We start from the raw sequence: 21,749 nt of genomic DNA, 5'->3' as shown, positions 1-21,749 counted from the left end.
AGGTAATGACAATGTAGACAATGTCACCCCATTCCTTGATTTCCCCCAGTTTCCCCCTCCTGTCCCTGCCCAAAAGATGCATAGTTCATTTTCCACATAGTGTATACTGAATTAACATAACTGCATTTGTTCACCCTTCTTACCTTCTTTTACTGTGTGTCTGTGTCCTCCAAAAGACAACAACAACAAAGACAACCCCCCTATCCCCCCAAAAACCCCAAAAAACAAACCCTGAAAGCAAACCGAAGAACAAAAACACTACCACCACCCAAATCCATGTTTCCATTTCCTGGAATTAATTTCAATAAGTAATATAAATGTTCAGAAGAATTAAGGCTTTGGGCTCCTCCCCAAAGCATATCCTCTTTTAGTCTGACTGTGTGTGAAGGCCTAGAGTCCTTTATAAGTTAGCATATCCAGACCTAAAATATGTTTTAGATCTAGCTTCCATATATGAGAGAAAACATGTGCCATGTGTCTCTCTGAGCGTGGCTTAGCTCACTTAACATGATTCGATCTAGGTCCATCCATTGCTTTGCAAATGGCATCTTCCTTATTCCATTGTGTGTATGTACCACATTTTTTATCCACTCATCTACTGTAGGGCAGCTAGGCTGTTTTCATAACTTGGCTATTGTGAATAGTGCAGCAATGAACATGGATGTGCAAGTATCTTTACCATCTCCTGACTTACAATGTTCTGGGTAGGTGCCTAAAAGTGGTATGGCTGGGTCAAAGGGAAATTCTGTATTTAGTTTTTTGAGGAATCTCCAAGCCACCTTCTGGAGTGCTTGTATTAGTTTACATTTCCACCAACAGTGCAATAGGATTCCCTTTCCCTTACATTCCTGACAGCATTTGTTGTTCAGATTCTTGATGTTGGGCATTCTAACTGGGGTGAGATAGAAGCTCAGTTGTTTAGATTTGCATTTATTTGATGGTCAAGGGATGTTGAGCATTTCTGCACGTAACCATTTGCCATTCTTCTAAGAAATCTCTTTAGCTCCTGTGCCCATTTATTGATTGGTTTATTGGTTTTGTGGGGGTTAATTTTTTGAGCTCCTTGTATATTTTGGATGTTAGAACTTGGTTGGCTATATTACTGGTAAAGATCTTCTCTCAATCTGTTGCCTGTCTTTCTAGTTTAGTTTCTATGTCCTTTTTTGTGCAGAAAATTTTTATTTTGATGTAATACCATTTGTAATGTCTCTTCTATTTCCTGAGTCTCTCTCCAATTTTTTGTACTCCCGAGACACTTTTCAAAATGTTTCTGCCTATGCCTATAAATTCCAGTGTTTTTCCTCTTTCTTGCAGTAATTTCAACATTTCAGGTCTGATGCTGAGATCTTTGGTGCACTTTGTTTTGGTATTAGTGTCTGGTGCTGACAGACAGGGATTCACTGCTTTCTACATATGAATGTCTAGTTTTCCCAACACCAAAAGAGGCTTTTTTTCTAGCACATATTTTTGGCTCGTTTGTCAAATATCAGATAACTGTAAGCTTTATTTCTATTTTATTTATTTATTTTGTTGGTAGTGGGGCTTGAACTCTGGGCCTGAGCGCTTTCCCTCAGCTCTTCAGCTCAAGGCGAGCACTCTACCACTTGAACTACAGCACCACTTCCGGTTTTCTGGTGGTTTATTGGAGATAAGAATTTCACAGACTTTCTTGCCTGGGCTGGCTTTGAACTGTGATCCTCAGATCTCAGCCTCCTGAGTAGCTAGGATTATAGGCGTGAGCCACCAGCGCCCAGCTTGTAAGCTATATTTCTAGATCTTCTAGTCTGTTCCATTGATCTTTAGGCCTGTTTTTGTGCCAGTGCCCAAATTTCCTTTCTTAGCTTCACTTTTTACTTATAGGGTTAAGAGTTTGAGGATTGTCAGAGACAAACCCGAGCCATGAACATTACTTGAAATGATGCATCCACTGTTCTCTCTCATGGCTGGCCTCATGATTAAGCTTCTAAGTATTTAGGAACTAGATAACTATCTCAGATTCATGATGGCTTTAAAAGATGAGCAATCTAATCACCTTGAGACTAATTGAGAGCTTCAAGACCATAAAATACCAAGTGCCCAAACTGTAGTTAGAGGCACATGGTTAGACATCTACTGGCCACTCTGGAAAATGGATTTTTAAAGGGGTACTAGAAATGTTAATTAAGGTTGCTGGAACAGAGTAATTATTGTAGCCATAATCTTACCACCTGTTTCCATACATTTGTCTTCTCATTGCTAAACCACCTTTTGTTATTACCATTCCAAAGATATTCAATGAAACTCTTCATAAAAGCAAGCTGAGATATTCTCTAAAATCTTCATGCATGTCTTTTTTTGGGGGGGGGATCCGGTTGTGAGGCCTGAACTCTGGGTCTGGGCGCTGTCCCTCAGCTCTTCAGCTCAAGGCTAGGGCTCTACCACTTGAGCCACAGTGCCACTTCTGGCTTTTTTTCTTTTTGCTTATGTGATGCTGAAGAATCGAACCCAGGGCGTCAGGCATGCAAGGCAAGCACTCTACCACTGAGCCATCTTCCCAGCCCATGCATGTCTTTCTTTAGGTTGGTTACATCATTCCTGAGAATTAAAAGGAAGCTTAGGAGTAAGTTTTGAGGAGTTGATTCATATTCACACAAGACTCATTAAGATTTTTGGAATATGCTCTCTATCTTCTTTCATTCTTTTTAATTTTTAATAAGTTTTTTATTGTGAAAATACTGTACAGAGGGGTTACAATTACATGGGCAAGATAATGAGTACATTTCTTATCAAGCATTGTAGACTCCTCCTTTGTTTCCCCTTCCCATCCCTTCCCATCCTCCCCCCACCCCTCCCAGTCCTCCCCCCACACCAAAGTTGTAAAGTTCGTTTTCGACATAACGACTTGTACATCTCATTGTTGCAATGGGTCCACCTGTATCCTATTAAAACGATTTGTTTTTTTTTTCCCTTCCCCTCCACAAAGTATGCCAACATCAAATACAGTGAAAGCAGGGGTTATACCATGGGGGAGGGACATACAAAGCAACAAAGAAATAATCTTATAAATGTATTAGAAACAATCACATGAAAGAAAAAAAGCGTTTGAATACATATCTTAGGGTCCATTTCCCTAACATCAACTTATCTGACCTTTTCTGCTTGACTCAGACATATACTAGATGGTGCAAATAAGGGAGACCATGGGACCTATGTTTCTTTGGGCTTGGCTTACTTCACTTAATATAATTATTTCCAAGTCTTTCCATTTCCTAACAAATGGGGCAAAGTCATTCTTTCTGATGGAGAAATGAGTACATTTCTTATCAAGCACTGTTGCCTCCTCCTTTGTTTCCCCTACCATCCCTGCCCTCCCATTCCCCCCCTGCCAAAGTTGTAAAGTTCGTTTTTCAACATAGCATCTCATTGTTGCAATGGGTCCACCTGTATCCCTATTTAAACAATTTGTTTTTTCCCTTCCCCTCCCCAAATTATACCAACTTCAAATACAGTGAAAACAGGGGTTATACTGTGGGGGAGGGACATACAAAATTTTCTTTCTTGCTATTGTTTCTAACATATTTATTTCTTTATTTTTGAGGCAAGGTTTTGCTACACAGCCCAGGCCAGGCTCAAAGTCACGATCCTCTCTCAGCCTTTAGAATTCTCTATTCCAAAGATTAAAACTTATCCTGTAGTCATTTCCCTTATTTTTAAGCATCCAGAACTTAGCCAGTCTTCTGAAAATTAGACTCTTACCAAGTTCAGTGTGTGTATCTGTGTGTACATGTATCTATGTATCTCTGTTTACACATATCAGTGTGTACATGTATGAAGATGTATATTTCTGTTTACATGTATCATGTATCCCAGTGTTTATATGTATTTTTGTACATGTATCTGTATTTCTCTGCATGTATCTGTGTGTATATGTATCTTTCATGCATCTCTATTTACTGTATGTATACATGTGTCTTTGTGTATCTGTGTTTACATGTATCTGTGTTTACGTGTATTAGTGTGTACAATTATCTCCATATCTGAGGGTGTTTACATGTATCTGTGGGTATATATTTATCTTTCAGTATGTTTATATGTGTCTCTCTGTGTATCTCTGTGAATATCTGTGTACATGTACCTCTGTATCAATTTACATGTATCTCAATGTATCTGTATCTCCGTACATTTATCTATGTTTACATGTATATCTGTGTATATGTATCTCTGCATATCTCTGGTGCATGTATCTCTGTGTGTATCTTTGTTTACATGCACCTCTATATGTGTCTGTGTATCAACTTACATCGATCTCTGTGTATTTATAGCTGTGTATATATATATGTGTGTTTACATGTATCAGTGTGTACATGTATCTCTGCATATATATGTGTGTATGTAAGATTGTATCTCCTTTTTATGGCTGAGCAAAGTTCCCAAGGATTAAAGGCATGAGAAGTGCATTTGTTTCTACTGCCTTGGATCTACTTCCAGCCTGACTTGTAGCTCCCTGGGGAGCCATAACAAGATGCTGCCCAGTCCATGTTCTTCTCCCTGCCCCCATAACAGTCCTAGAAATGCTGTCATGTGAGTCTGTTCTCTCCCCTCCTCCCCTCTTCAGGCTCTAGGGAACATCCCTTCCCTGCTTCATCTCTGAGCCCATCAGGGATATGAGCAACGGGAGCATTAAAATGGATAGATTAATAGCCTGGTGGTCACATTGATCTTCATACGTGTTGAATATTAGGTCAATTATTCATTATTCAGAGCTATCATTGCAGGAGAAATCACATGAAGAGGAGCCAGGAAAACGGAAGGTTATAAATTCCAACCAGCAGAGGCACTCATGGTTTTGGAATTCAGTGCCAGCGTGTCCGATTCTTATCGGAACCAGTGTCTGACCAGCTTCTCCTGGGGGTGTTTCCTCCCAGCAATCCATTTCCCAGAGGTGGAAGAGCACCAGGTGAATCTGTACAGCCAGTAGTCTTAAATTCAGTTTTCTTCTAATTCTCTTGTCACCTTGAGTTTGCTATATTTGAAAAATGCACTTTTCTTTCAGTTGCCTCCTCAGTAAAACCTATTTGACAGCCCTAGATACTGCCAAAAATGGATCTCTGTGAACATACCAAATGCCACAGGTTAAATATAGCTTGGTGCAGCAAAGCAGAGAGGTTGGCGTAGACTCTGCTGCCAGGCAGTGACTCAACCTCTCCATGCCTGTGTTCCTCTTGTGAGTTAGGATTGTTTTGCTCTCGACGCTGGCTATGAAGATTAAATAAGATCATCTAGAGTGCATTAACCCAGTTCCTAGACCTCATGAAACTGCCCAGTTCTTGGTGATATACGTTGTGCGAAGACCATCAAACTGTTGAGTCTATACATATTTGCAAGAGGCCCTTGCTTAATATTCTTAAAGGCTTTCTATGCTTGTAAAATGGGATACCTACTTCCTAGGACATTTAGGAGATATTTATATAAGACCTGGAAGATTTATATTCAATTAAAGGCAAATTAGCTTGGGCTGTTGTTCCTGTCATTTACAATTTGTTTTTTGTGTTTTTGGTTCTAGTATACTTAGGGCTTGAACTTGAGGCCTAGGCACTGTCCCCTAGCTTTTGTGCTCAAGGCTAGCACCTTCCATTTGAGCCAGAGCTCCACTTCTGGCATTTTGGTGGTTAGTTGTAGATAAGAATCTCATGGACTTTGCTGCTCTAGATGACTTTGAACCGTGATCCTCAGATATCAGTCTCCTGGCAAGTTTACGATTACAGTTGTGAGTTACACGACCCCAGTGTCTATTATTGTTTAATTGATAGAAATACAGAAGCCCTGTGTAGGGACCCCGAGCAGTTCAGCCAGTCATAGAACAAGAGAGGTGATAAGAATGTGTGAGTATGTTATCCCCAAAACTTAGGGGGTGGCCACTTGAAAAGCCCCACAGTAGGATTTCTTGGTGGCCGTACCGTTCTTCCAAAGGTGTTTCAAGAAATATTAGCCATGCAATGTGCTCAAAGGAAGGATACTTAGTCTAATAACCAATAGGTGCTGAATAGTAAATCTCCTTTTATGGAGTCATAATCCATCTACACAGTACAGGCTCTGGTGAGTCCTGTAATAAAGAAAGCTGTCCAACCACACTTCCTTTAATACAAGATTTTCCACTCACATTGACTGGAGGACCCTTTCCTACATATATCTTATTAATATTCTGTGGAATTTATGTTCCTTACAGCATTTGTGCAGGATGCTGCTTTGGCTAACGAAAGCCATATTTGATACTTGGTTTTCCCAGATAGCTGCCAGAAATAGAGGTGGATCAGCCCTGAGGCTGCTGGAAATGGGCCATCAGTGAGCTCTTGAAGAGCCACTGCCCGCTTCTTCAGCAGTGTCTTTGTTCCCTCTTACTACACATCCAAGCTCTGAGCAGCAGGGGCTGTTTTGGAAGAGAGTCTCTTGGAACCCAAGAGATTTTTGTCAGTGGGAAGCAACATCTGGCTGGGCAGGTTGATTGGTGAACTGCAGCCAAGAGAACCACATGAATTGGGCTTTCTCCAGTGCCCTTCCTCTCAGAACCCAACCCTAGGCCAGGAGAACTTTGTGGTCTAAATCAGCCAGGGTGTTTGGTTGGGGAGAGGGGAGCAGGAAGAAAGTTGAATGGTGAGGAGTGGAAAATGAAGACAAAAGTGGCTGAAATGTGACAAATGATTACATTTACTCCTTTGAAAATGAAGGAAATACAGAACAGTGAGAGAAATAGACGAACTCTTTAAGGAAAGATGGCCTGGCAGGTTGGGTCCAGGGAACCTTCCCTTTGGGGGTTTTGCCTGTCTTGGTTGCAGCAGGAAAGGGCCTGAACATTCCACCCTAATGCCACCAAAGGATTCCTTTTTTTAAAAAAAATTTTATTGTAAAGATACTATACAGAGGATTACAGTTACATGAGCAAGGTAATGAGTACACTTCCTATTGAGCATTGTTACCCCCTCCATTGTTTTCCCCCTACCAACCCTTCCCTCCCTAACTTCCCCCGAGGTTCTTTTTTTTAAATTGTGATTAAGTGATTACATAATTTCCCAAATTTCACACTATTGTGGAATAATGATGCTCATTTAAAGTCACAAGATCATTCTAACTTTCCTGGAGCAAATTGTCTATCACAGTCTATAACATAACGGTGTTCACATGTTATATACCGTACATGTGATCAGTAGCATGGGGATATTTAGTAGTGGTTCGACCAGATGAGTGGGAGTTCTTTGTTTCTTAAGTCCTGTTAGTTTTGTCGTATCACCTAACATTTTGGATTTAGCATCCACTTATCAGGGAGACCATGTACCGTTTGTCTCTTTGCTCTTGGCTTACCTCGCTCAACATGATTCCTTCTAGCTCCATCCATTTCCCTGCAAATGCCATTATTTTGTCATTTCTAATCAACAAAGGACTCTTTTAAAAAGTTTTCTTTTTCTGTTTAAGTAGTTGTACAAAGGAGGTGCCATTTAACAAAGCAGTTTGTGAAGGCAGTACATCTGGATCAGTGTTACCCCTTCAACATTCTCACTCCCCTTCTACCCACCCCTTCCCTTTTTTTAATGTTGTGGTATATATAGTGAATTCTTGACTGCATTCTTCCCTTTCCCTCCCTTCCCTTCCCTTCCCTTCCCTTCCCCTCTTTCTGTCATGGAGCTTGAACTCTGGGCCTGGGCGCTATCCCTGAGCTCTTCAACTCAAGGCAAGTACTCTACCACTTGAGCCACAATGCTACTTCCAGTTTTCTGGTGGTTTGTTGGAGATGAGTCTCAAAACTTTCCTGCCCAGGCTGGCTTTGAACTGTAATCCTCAGATCTCAGCCTCCTGAGTAGCTAGGATTACAGGTATGAGCCACTGATGTCCAGCTCTTTTCTTTTCTTTTCTTTCTTTTTGCCAGTCCTGGGGCTTGAACTTAGGGTCTGAGCACTGTCCCTGAGCTTCTTTGTGCTCAAAGCTAGTAGTCTACCACTTGAGCCACAACACCACTTTTGGCTTTTTCTGAGTAGTTTATTGGAGAGATGAGGCTCATGGACTTTTCTGCTGCTGCTGATTTTGAAGTCCAGTCTTCAGATCTTAGCCTCCTGAGTAGCTAGGATTACAGGTGTGAGCTACTGATGATTGGTCCTCTTTCATTTTTCTACCCCTCTCTCCTTGGCTCCATCCCAAGTATTCTTGTTTATTCCTATCTCTTTATCACCAGGAGTAGTCTTGGCACAGGAAGAAGTCTGGCTTTTCTTTTTCAGATTCTTAGCTTGAACTCCTATCTTCATGTGTGAGCATCAAGTCCCTGTCTTCTCTCTTCTGTGACAAATTCAGAAGGCTGTGAGAGTGAGTGGTAGATCACCCTTCTACCAAGAGCAGCCATAAAAGTAGGGAAAGGGACTGAAATCTACAGATGGATCATTTAGGTGGGTTCATAGAAGCTTAAAGTTTCCATCAAATCTTACAATCAAATCATCCATTCCAAATAATCAAATCTTCCATGAAGTCATCAAGTATTCCATCCAATCATCCAATCATCAATGCAAATTGTGAGTGGTTGATCTGAATGAAGGCCATTCAGCCTTTCACAAATGCTACATCAAAATTGGTAGGTCTGTTACAGCATTTTCCATATGGCATTTTAGTGGCGTGTCATGGCTTCCTCTGTGAGCTGTAGTCTAAGCAACAGGCTGACTATGTGATCACAGGTAGTTGGCTGATCAGGGATCTGGATGAAGAGAGCAGGAGCACTGGACTGTCTGTGGATGCTTGTAAAAGGAAGAGGACCAGAGGCTAAGACACATGGGAAAGGGAGGCTACCTCAGGGACCAGGGGAAGCTCAACAGTTATTCACAGGAAATTGAATAATGACTCATTAATATCAATGTATTCTTGAGAATTGCTGAAAGTCTTTGAAGAACTCTTAACCCCTCAAATAAGTATAGGTTATATATATGCTAATTAGCGAATTAACCATTATATAGTACATATATATTTGAAAGAATGTCTTATATAAGATGCAATGTTATGCCTATTAAAGCAAATTACTTTAGTGCATGTGTCAGGTACCAGTGGCTTACGCTTATAATCCTAGCTGCTCAGGAGGCTGAGATGCAAAGATCCAGGTTCAAAGCCAGCTTATCTCCCAATTAATCACCAAAAAAGCCAGAAGGTAGCTGTGGCTCAAGTGGTAGACTGCTAACCTTTAACAAAAATACTCAGCACTTAAGTTCAAGCCTCAGGACCAACACACACCCCCCCCCCCCCCCCCCCCCACACACAATTAATGCATGTGATAAAAATATATACATTCAGTAAAAAAAAATTGTTACTTTTCTTCTGGGATCCCAGCACCCAAGTTTCCTTTCTCAGAGAACTAGGATTTTTCTTCCTCCTTTTTTTGTGGTACTGGGGTTTGAACTTGGATCTTAACCACATGGTTTGCTTGCTTGCTTGACTGGTACTCTACCACCTGACTCATATTTTCAGTTCAGGTTATTTGGAGGATGGAGTATCATAGACTTTTCTGCTGGATTGGCTTTGAACTGTGACCTCTGGATCTCAGCCTCCTGAGTAGCTACTATTACAGGGGTGAGTGTCTGTCTAGGGCCAGGCCTTTTTTTTTAATTCCTTTCAGAGAAATTCTATGCTTCGACAAGTTTATATGTAAAAGGTTTCTTTTTCTCCTCTGTTTAAAATGCAAATGTACCTTTCATATATACTCCTTTTTATATTTTTCCCCAGTTATTGTTTGTTTGCTAACGATGCTTCTATACAAGTTAGGAGTTATTCCTCTCACATGCAGTATGTTCATTGTATGGAAGAATCATAAATGATCCTCTAGGTTCCTCTTGATGGACATTTAGTCTGTATCTTTCTTAGTTCTTAATACTAACTTGTTGCTCTTCATATCATTAGGTATATGTTTTTGTGTACCCTGTATCTGTATACAATGTTAATGGAAGTGAAATTTATGGTTCCAAGAGGGTAAGATTTAGGTTGTGATAAAAAAATCAAGCAATATGCCAGAGTTACATTTCATTCCCTAAGTCTACTCATGATTACACTATAATGGGTTAGACAATGAGAGGTCTATTTTTCAGAAATGAATATTTGACTAAAGACTTAGATTTAAGAAAGAAAGGGGATGATTGGTGTCTATAAAGCATAATTTATTGAATTCCTGCTATATTCTAGGTTGTATTCATTATTATTATTATTAATTATTATTTCTTTTCTGCTACTGAGGCTTGAGCTCAGCGCCTGGATGCTGTCCCATAGCTTTTACATTTAAGGCTGCTACTCTATCACTTGAGCCACACCTCCACTTCTGACTTCTTTCTGGTTAAAGATAAGAGACTCATAGATCTTTCTGCTCCGACTGGCTTTGACCCAGTGTCCCCATATCTCAGCCTCTTGAAATAGCTAGGATTACAGGTGTGAGCTACCAGCCCTCAGCTTTATTCTAGATTCTTTTTTTTTTATTTTGCTGGATCCTCACAACAACTCCAGGGGTCCTGTTCTATTACTTCTGTTGACAGATGAGGGTAGTAGTGACATTTGGAGACGTTAAGTGAGTAGCTTGAAGTCATACAAGCTGTAAAATGGCAGAAGCTAAGTTGTTAGACATTCGACAATGTTGCCTGATGTGTGTCTTCAGGTATGGAGTTAGAAGAATATAAAAATGTTTTTAGAGTTCTACCAAATATCAAGACCACATACAAGGCTAACACACTGAATGGTCCACCTACATAGAAATTCCTTCACAGCACCTCTGCCGAGTGCTCAAGCCTGCTAGGTCTCTTGATGTTTCTAGTGGTTCCATTTTGGAAGGACAATGAGATTTCCCTGTGGTTAAAAGGTTTGTTTCCAGTCATGGGATAGTTCACTATTCATTCACAGGGCCCAGAAACTCCTCTGTACACTGAACCCATCCTCTTATTCCTCACCCCATCATGAAGATAATTGCCACCTCCACAAAAAGGTGGGACATTAGCCATGGTTGGCTACTTGGAAAATTCCTGTACAGAGCTAAACACTAACTTCACTGGAGTTCTACTAGCTTAATAGTTTTGACTTGTTAAGCAGTACGGAACATTAGATTCTTATTTGAATTCTTTCTCCTCTTTCCCTTTCTCTTACTACCTCCTATTAGAGAGAAGGGCCCGAGAGACACTTCAGAACAGAAGAAGGATTTTGCACAAGTTTGGCTCATTGGTTTGTGGAATTCATTTTGGGTCCGATACCTGAATCCCTGGTAGGAGCACAGCCTTTGGTCCGTGTTACTGTTTTTGTGATCCCAAGGTTTGCCCTCACCTAGGATGAGCAGTGACTTATCATTTATGGGTAAAAATGTGTATTTGTTTCCTAGAGGAGATAGAATATCTTTTACAATTTACTCTGGGATGTGGAGCCACACAGGCTCGGCAGTATAGGGAAAGGGATACTGGGGCAAGAGCAGGAAGAAGGCACAAAGGATAAGGTGTTGATCATGTCTAGATAACTGGGCCAGTCAGGTGTGAAGGAGGAGTTGAACGTGGGCCTAGCCTGGGTCAGGACCTTTGAAGGGAGCTATTAGAGTTGCTCCTTTGGACAATGGTTATGATGGGACTTAATAATTCTGTTGTGAACTTCAAATATCCTATCTTTCCACCTCATTCTGATCAGAGTGGGAAGATAAAAGGATGGAGTCAGTACTGATTAGGACTCCAGGGCTTAGAGAATTCCAAGCTTTGGATGGGGCAGTTCCATAGTTAGGCACTGACACCACAACAAAAGTGGCTTCTTTTCCAAGAGCACAGAGAATAGTGTACAAAGATTTCATGAAGACTTTGAAAATACTTTTTTTCCCCAAGAAGCTAGTTGGATTCAGATTTGAATCATTCTTTCTGGTGGCGATGCCCTCAAATAGCAAACTCAATTTCCAGGCTTCCATTTTATCATGTTTATTTTTAAAAAGCAGAGCTAACACACTATTTGTACAGCTTCACATACACTAATGAAAATACATGGGATGGTAGTATGTGTGCCACAAGCCTGGGGCATTACCTTGTCTGATGAAGAGCTGATGTTTGACACAGCATTATTTATGTGATATGGACTGACATAACTTTGATAAACAGCACATGGTGTGCCCACAGGATTGATTTTACTAGAATACTTAAATGATACTTGTAGTATTGTGTGTTACAACTGGGGCTTGGACTGAGGCTGTCCTTTAGTATTGCTCAAGGCTGATGCTGTACCACTTGAGCCACAGCTCCACCTCCAGTGGTTTGCTGGTTAATTAGAGATAAGTATTACAGACTTTCCTGCTCAGGCTTAGAATGGCTACTCTGAGATCTCAGCCTCCTGACTTAGCTACGATTATAGGCATGTGCTACCAACACCTAGCTGTAGTATGCTTTTATATTATAGAGAGTATGTAAAATCAGTCAGTATCATTTTACTTCTTTTACTAGAACTGAAACTTGAACTCAGAGCCTCACATTCTTGTGGCTGTTTTGCCCATGATTGGTGCTCTACCACTTGAGCCATGTTTATAGTCTTAACTTTTTGTTGATTAGTTGGAGATGAGTGTCTTGGGCTTTTTGCCTGGGCTGGTTTTGAACCATGATCCTCAGATCTCAGCTTCTGAGTAGCTAGGATCACAAGTGTGATCTATTGACTCCTGGCCTCAAAGTTACTGTAGTTTGCTGCAAATTCTATAATAGTGGCTTTAAAAAGGAAGCTTTATTTTTGGCTCAAGAAGATGGAACCAACAAGATATCAATGCTCTTGCATTCATCTTTGGATATCAGGCGATCAGCCTGGAGCTGGTTACAGAGGCCTAAAGTCAGAATCTGTCTACCTGTGTGACCCAGGAAGATGGATGACTTCCATAACCTGAGCTGTTATTAGAAAACAAGCATACAACCTATCAAGAGAATGAGAAGGAATGGGAGAGGTATGCCCTGAGGAGAGGTAGGCCATGCCTTAAGAGGGGGCTCATGATGGATTCAAAGATTGGAGCCTAGGGCTCTTCTGGATGATGGAAACTCAGCCTGGATGGTCAATGAGTCCCTCAATTGCTGTTCAATTTAAGTGCGTGGCATGAGTACATTTGATGGGATTTTATGAGACATTTTTATAACAGTTCCCTGACACTGTGTAGAGAAATAGCCCCCTAAAATCCACGCTTCTATCACTTTATGAGGTAGGTCCTGCAAAGGTAGCTATGCTGTGACTCAAAGCATAGCTACTCTAGGCTTCTGCTAACAAATGCAAGCCAGCCTCGGTGAATAGGAGGCCTCTGCATTTGACTTTTGGAAGAGAAGGAAGAGTCCAGGTGCTTTCATGGTTCTTTTTGGAAGGACTGAGCTGGACTCCTCTAAAACTCTCACTTTTCTGACGTCTACCTTTGCCTTTTCTCTGTTATTCATTTGTACTTTTCTGAAAACTAGTGTTTCTCAAACTACTATGCCAAAGAACGACATCAAATCATATACCAATGAAATAAGATAAGCCCTATTTTTAAATTACTAGATTCTATAGGCAGAAAAGTCTCCATCAGACTCTTATCTCCAATTAACCACTCAAAAACTGGAAGTGGCCCTGTGGCTCAAGTGGTAGAGTGCTAGCCTTGAGCCTAGAGAACTCAGGGACAGCACCCAGGTCCTGAGTTCAAGCTGTACAACTGACTGGGACAAGAAGTAATCTAAATCTTGTGATCATCCCAGAGTAGATGGCAGGGAGGACAGCTCTTTGAAATATGAGAAGGTGAGGAACACAATGAAATGTTTGAAGACTGGCACTCCAACTTTCAGTGGATCGCAATGGTTGCCTCCATTTAGCCACCAAGAAAAGGTGGGGAAGGCACAGCATCTACAAAGCCAACATCATAAAACTCAAGGATGGATTGTCACTGATGTGCCATGAAGAGGTGCAGACAAACTTGAGATCCAGTTTTAGACGCTGACCATCAGCACCTGTGCATGCAGCTGGCTCAGATCCTTCCTGGTGTGTGAGTGCTTGACATGCCCAATATCAATAATGGGATATTCTTTACAATCTGGCTGCTGGCCTGGTGTCCTTAACAAGGCATTTGATTTTGCTGTGCTTCAGTTTCTTCATCTTTTAAGTGAGTCTAACAGTTTCTTTTAGTAATTTAATTTTAGTTTTTGGTAATGTGGTCAAGCATACCATGTGTGGCCAGGCACAAGTGTCTTTCAGCAATTCCAATTATAATTCAATGGCTAAATAATAGCTATTTAGTTATTTAGAGTTTGTAACTTTGAAGCCATCCTTCATATTAGGATTTTAATGAGGGATTTGTTCTTTTCCTAACATGTGATTTTCTTTGTCTTCATTATCTTTCCCTTCTTTGGTATCTTTGTCCTTGTCCTTTCTTCCTCTTTTTTATTTTAGCAGTACTGGGTTTGGACTTAGGGCTATGTACTTGAATAGCAAGCAGTCTACCATTCGAGCCATGCTCCAGCCCTGGATCTACGTTTACTCCTTTCCATTTTTTAAAAAGTTAAATAATCTTTCAAATCATGACTGTTCAAAATGAATAGGAAAGAATCTCCACTAGGAGATAGTATTGGATGCATTCTTTTATTTGCTCGTTTGTCATTTGGTTTTTTATAGTGAATGTTTTGTGCGTTTGGCACTGAGGTAAAACAGGTGTTTTCAGTAGAGAGACAGATATATACATTCATAATTCAGCATTGTAGAGTTAGGCATGATAATAGAGGCTGTAATGGGTAGAATTCTGAGATGGTCCTTATTTACCTTCGGTGTACCTCCCCCCTTTGACTGATTGATTGATATTGGGGCCTTGTACTTACTAGACAGGTACTTTACCACTTGACCCTTGACCTCCTATTTTTTGGCTTTAATTTTTTTTTAAAATAAGTTCTTGTGTTCTGGCCTTGGGTGTCGACAGATGGGATATATCTACCTATGCTTCGCACGTAGCTAACAGTCACACACCACCACATCCAGATTCTGTTAAGATGAGGTCTTGCTAATCTTCCAGCCAAGCTAGCTTTGAACTACAAATCCTCCCAATTTCTGCCTCCCATGAACCTCTGCACTGGCTGCCTCCTTCTGAGTATGGATGGAACCAATGAACTTAATGGTGTATCAATTCTGTTATTAGGGACTAATTAGTTGACTCTAATAAAAAAATGTTTTCTGGATAGGTCTGACCTAATCAGCAGAGTTCATAAGGTCAAAAGAAAGTTGAGCTCTAATGAAAACCCTCCTGCAAACTTGAAGACACAGCCTCCCTTGTAGCAATGAACATGATTTTTTTTCTTGCTCCAAGATCTTCACAATATTGTTCAACAGTCTCAGTCTCTTAACCTATTCAGTGTCATAACCTTCAATATCTTAACCTATTCAGATCTTCTTAGGAAAATAAAAGGCAAGATTTTAGTTGGCATCTCTCCAATTACCAGTGAGATTACCAGAATAGATTGTCATTTGTCTTTATGACTAAAGAATCCACTGGTTATTTATACCATATTTTCTTTACCTACCCATCTATGGGTGATGGGCACCTAGCTACTGTGAATAATACTCAAATAAACACAGGCATGCAAGGACCTGTGCTTGGCTGATTTCATTTCCTTTGACTATACACCAGTAGTGGTTGATAGCTGGATCCAATCAAGAAGAGTCTGGCTGGATCATAGACTAGGTGCAATTTTAGTTTCTGTAGGAACTTTCATATTTTCTTCATAATGCTGAAAGATGACTCTGTTAGTGATTTTTCTGTTACTATAGCAATACCTAATGCAACTTAAAACAAAGAAAGGTTTATTATTTTGGCTTATAATAGATTTCAGTCCATGATTGCTTAGGACCTGTGGTGGCACAGAACATTTTATATATATATATATATATATATATATATACACATATATGTAATCATCTATAATAAAGATAAAGAAATCATTATATATCTTTATTAAAGATATCATATATATAATTAAAAGATATAATGATTATCTTTTAAAATTATTTTTAAGGTAGTTGTACAAAAGGGTTACCATTCAGTTAGGTCTTTATCCTCTCTAATGTAAAGCCCCAACTACCTGTCTTCCAATAGGCTCTACCTCCAGCCCTGATTACCTATCTTCATTTCAATAGGCCTCATTTCCAAAGGTTCTATTTTCCATAGTATCCCAGGCTGGGGAACCAAGCCTCTAACATACACTGAAGATCCAAATGATACAATCTACCCAACATTGTGTGAGTTAGTTTTTCTTCCTATCCTCATGTTGCTGGTAGCTAATGGTATTGGTATATTTTCCCCATGTATTTGTTGGCCATCTGTATTTTTCCTTTTGAGAACTGTTGATTCAAATGATTATAAAATTGGGTTAATTGGGGTTTGGTTAAGTTTTTTTTAAGTTATTCTATATTCTGGCACCCAATAGATAATTGGAAGGCATTTTCTTCCGTTCTCTTCATTCGGTTGTCTCTTCATTCGGTTATTTCCCCTGATTCATAGTGGCCTTTTTAGTTTGATCTAATCCTGTTTTGTTTGTGCTTGCTTCTGTTTACTGTGTTTGGCTCCTATCCAGAAATCATGACTCTACCAATATTTTGATAATATTTCTTTAGGCTTCCTCCTTCAGAGTCAGTCTGTGATCCATCTTGAGTTGACTTTTATGCAGATGAGAGATATGTGTCAAGTTTTAGCCTTCTGCATGTGGTTAGGCAGTTTACCCAGTACCACTTGTTAAGGGCCTGTCTGGTCTCCAACATGGTTTTGGCACTGTTAGAATCTGTTGGCTGTACAATGGCAACCATGCTGCTGTATTAGCAGCATAGAATCATCCCATGCAGGTGCAGTGGCTCACAGCTGTAGCCCTAGCTATGTGAGAAATTGAGTTTGGGAAGGTTTCAGTTTGAGACCAGAACAGCAAAGCAAACAAAGCTGCAAGATCCCCTCTCAATAGAAAAAACCAAGACATAGTAGCACGCTTGTCAGCTATGATGCAAAGTGAAAATAAAAGAATTGAGGTCCAGATCAGGCCAGACAAGAAGCAAGATCCAATCTCAATGAGAGCAAGAAGGGCAAGAAGATGTATCGCAAATGGTAGAGCACCCACCTAGCAAGCAACTTCTCTGAATTCAAGCCATGTTACTTCTGCCTATTGTCTCTAGTACAATTAATTCAATGAATAAGCACTTCTTGTTAGAAAAGAAAAGGATCAGAAACTACAATATGTATATGTGTGTGTGGGTCAATCACATTTGTGTGACTTTGGAGTATTGCTCATATATTAGAGATATATTTCTATTCAAAAATTGTTTTACTCACAAGACAATAAAAATGCCATGTACTAAAAATGTTCTGGATGGGTTTATCTCTGGCATCTGTTCGGGTCCACTGGGATTTCTTTTGTTTTTTACTTTTTCTTTTTCTTTTTTTGTTGTGGGCCTTGAAATCAGGGCCTGAACACTGTCTCTGAGCTTTTTTGCTCAAGACTAGAGCTCTACTGCCTTAAGCCACAGCTGCATTTCCAGTTTTCTAGTGGTTTACTGGAGATAAGAGTTTCATGGACTCTCCTGCCCTGGCTGGTTTTGAATTGAGAGCCTCAGATCGCAGCCTCCTGAATAGCTAGGATTACAGGCGTGAGCCACCAGCACCCAGCAAGTCTGCATCTTTTAATTGGAGAATTTAGTCTATTTACATATAAGGATATTACTGATAGGGAAGGATAAACTGGTCATTTTATTGACTCTCTCCTAATAATTTTGAACATCATTCATTATTCCTGTCTTTTTGTTAATTTTTTTTGTTTGATGGTTTATTGTATCGAGAATGTTTTGATTCTTTTCTATTTCTTTTTTGTGTATATACTCTTCTACTAGGATTTATTTCCTTGTATTCTTTCTTGATAGTACTTGCCTTTCTCTAAATTTTGGACATAGGACACTCATAAGAACCTTTATGTGGCTAATCTGATGGTCATGAATTCTCAGTGTTCGCTTGATTTGAAAGGATGTTATTTCTCCTTCATTGCTAAAGGAAGCATTGTCTTGCCTGATTATAGTGTTATAGTGATTAATTTGTTTTTGAACTTGGAATATGCCATTCCATTCCTTCTGGCCTTAGAGCTTCTGAAATCTGTTGTTCATATAATGAGAATGGCCTTGAATGTGACTTGGTACCTTTTTACTGACGATTGAGAATATATTTTATTTGACTTTTTTTTAATTTCTTTTGTTTTTCAGTTTGACTATAACATGTGTTGGTGCAGATCTTTTCTGATTATGTCAATGTGCAATTTTGGAATCCTGGAAACTTCCTTTATAGGAATAGCTATAAGTTTCCCAAGATTAGGGATAGTTTTCTGCTATTTGATTTTCTAGGCCATTGCTCTTTTTCTCCTCGCTTTTGCATATTGTATAATGTGTATGTTCATTTTTTAATGGTGTTTTAAAATTAATGAATGTATTACATTATTTTAATTTTGTTTGGGGGTATTTCAAAAACCCTATCTTTAAGATCAGGTAATTTTTCTTCTGCTTGATCTAATTGGTTGCTGTGGCTTTCAATTGTATCTTTCATTTGAGATATTGAGCTCTTATTCCAAGGTTTACTTGATTCTGCTTCAAAAATCTCTATGCTAAATTTCTCACTCATAAACTGTACGGCCTTTCTGACTGCATACCGTATTCTCTTGGATTTCACTGGGCATGTTAATTATCATTCTCTTAAGAATATTTGTCACGCATTTAGTCTATGTTGATCACTTTTGTATCTATTACAGGTCTACTCTTCTGGAGGTGTCAGATTACTCTAGTTTATCACATTATTCCTCCATTGAGATTTTGCATTTAGAGGATCAGGTTTCTACATCTTCGTCATAAACAGCTTTCTCTTGCAGATATGTTTTGGGTGTCATTTTATTGTGAAATGTTGGCTATTTCCAGCTGAACACTATAGTATAATCTCCCTACAGCTTTTTTATGATTGATGATTTTAGGCTCTGTGTGCACTGTGGAGAAGGTGGAAGGACACCATCTTTGTGTCAGGCAACAGCGGGAACATTGAGCAGCTGGACAGATGTGGAGTCCACAGAAGTAGGTGTGTAGTGCCCGCTACCCTGCAGTAGGGTTTCTTCAGGTAGTTGCCAGGCTAGTTCTGTTACTTGCCAGGATCTCTTGTGCTAGCAGCCCTTGTAGTGGCCTGAAGCATGTGTCCTCTTACCGTTTAGTGGTGTGTACCTAGAATCTGCACGGAGACAGACCAATGGCAGGTACTATAGCGACATCTGTGTGGTGTTCATAGCCAGCAATGTATGGGGCAGAAGGGTAGTGGCAGCAGGTACTGCTTGTCATTAGTAGTGCATACTTAGGAGTGGAACTGCGGGTGGTTTCAGGCAAAGTTCTTCTTGGCTCTGGGCCACTCTACCCAGGGGTGGAGTGATGGCTGAAGCAGGAACATTTATTTCCCTGACTTAAAAAAATCATTATTTTTTGTTTATGTGGTACTGAGGAATTGAACTCAGGGCCTCATGGATGCTAGGCCAGCACTCTACCACTAAGCCACATTCCCAGTCCCTTTCCTGATTTCTTCAACGATAGCATCTCCAAGAGTAGAGCAATGGCTCGAGCCATGGGGTTGTTCAAGGCCCCTCAGCACACTTTTGAGTGGGCAGTAGGAGAAACTTACTATTTCCCCCCTTACTCACTCAGCAGCTCTGTTTCCTTCTGTGTCACAACACTCCTTCTCTGCAGTGCAGGACACTTGGGAGGCTTACGTCACTGTCACTCTCCTTGCTGGGCTAATCTGTGTTTACAAGGCAATTGCTCCCCTCAGAAGTGCATAGAATCTGGAGTCCTACAGATGGAAACAGAGAGCAGTGGAGACTCCTTCCTCAAGGTGGCTGCTCTTCTAGACTAGCTCCTTTCTGGAGATGGCACAGTGGGGGAGGCGGGGGGGGGGAGGGGAGTGTCACTAGGAGGTGGCATGAGATTCTTTCCAAAGCAAGGGTATTGCACAGATTTGAGACTACCAAGCCTGTGCGAACTGTGAAGCTGTCCAGTACCTGTGATTGCCAGTATCCACACTGGTAGAGTTTGCTGGAACTTTGTCTTCTATTCAAGACAAAGGGGAAACACCCTTTCAGGATGGCAGATCCTGGGATATTTAAAAAGATATCTATTTTTGTTTAGTCGTACGAAGGAATTAGCTATTCTTTAAATCAATTTTAAAATACAAATCTTCTTGATCAAGGTCACCCCTTTCCTCATTCTCCCCCTTCTCTCCTGCCCTCAGTTTTCTTAATGTCACAGGGTATGCCTTGAGCATTATTTCAATTAGCAATAATCGCGCCTTGGATAAACCTCATTGGCTACGATACTGCCACTGCGCAAAGCTTGCCTTGAGTATTATGACTGCCTTCTCCCACATCCTTATTCATCTGTCTGCCTCCATCCCCCACACCTTTCAAATTCCAGTTGGCTGTCATTCCTTTTTGTTGGACTGTGAGTTAGTTTTTCTGGGGAATTACACTCTTTTTTTTTATTCTCCTCTGTTAATACCATATTTTGGTTAATATTTTTTTTGTTCTAAATTGTTGTGCAAGATCTGGGAGGCCTCTCCTGCTGATTTCCAGTGTCTTCCCATGTCATTCACTTCAAGGATGCAGTTACTTATGTGTTACTCTGTGTGTGTGTGTGTGTGTGTGTGTGTGTGTGTGTGTGGTGAGTGCTGACACCTACCTACCTACCTCCCACCATATTGGATCCTCCTCTGGTGGCTGTTTTTAAGCAAAAACCAAAAAACAAAAAAAAAAAACCACCCACCATGGCAATTGGTACATGTGTATTGTAAATTCAGAAGCTCCATTCTCCATGAACAAAATGAATCAAATTAGTTGTGTCATTGCTTTTTGCCTCAAATTAAGGACACTGCATAAGTCAGTACAACTGTACATTTTGAAGTCTAGTTATTTATTTAATTTTACCAGCACCAGGGCTTGAATTTGGGGCTTTGTGCTCTCTAGTTGCTGGCACCCTACCTAATGTCTCTTAGTTTTGAACACTTCTTGGGTTAGAAACTTGTCCATTAGCTCCTCCTTTAAGAAGGTCACTAGGCAAAGATAAAAGGAATGTGCAATACTCTCAAGTCTTTTTTTCAATCAACTTAAAACCTGTATGGTTCTGAAAAGGAATATGTATAAATGCAAGCGAACAGTTAGAAATAGAGAGCATACAGGTAAGAATGCAATTTCTTTCTCAGTTACAATCATATACTATTATATATGAACAAAATATTTACAAAGCTCAATAATATTACTGGGAGTTAGCCTCCAGAATTCATGAATTAATAAAGAGACAGTATTCATTTCATGTGCTGATATAGATTGATCAGCAGAGGCTACTTAGAGTCATCTTTTGAGGGTAAAACCACAGCTGTGACCTTGTCTGGGATATGCTCGGGCAATATATTGATTGGTGATGTCTGTGATAGATGCAGAAATGTGAGAAGTTATATTGTGGGCATTATGTAATTGTTATTTCTGCCTTGATTTTTCACATAGTCAAATGGGTTGGTTTCAGAAACAAGATAGAACACCAAATCAAACTTGTTAAAGTGAAAATGAGGACTTGTTACCTCATGTAGCTCTGGAGTGTGGGATCCACTGTGGCCATTCTGACACATGACTGGGTTTCTTAGCTGCTGTTGCGATGATCACCAGTGATGCTAACACTCTTCAGTGTACCAGACACTGTTTTAGATACTTCACATCCATGAA

This window comes from Dipodomys ordii, unplaced genomic scaffold, assembly GCF_000151885.1.
Source record: "Dipodomys ordii isolate 6190 unplaced genomic scaffold, Dord_2.0 Scaffold85, whole genome shotgun sequence".
Classification (NCBI taxonomy): domain Eukaryota; kingdom Metazoa; phylum Chordata; class Mammalia; order Rodentia; family Heteromyidae; genus Dipodomys; species Dipodomys ordii.
This window is presented reverse-complemented; position numbering follows the sequence as displayed.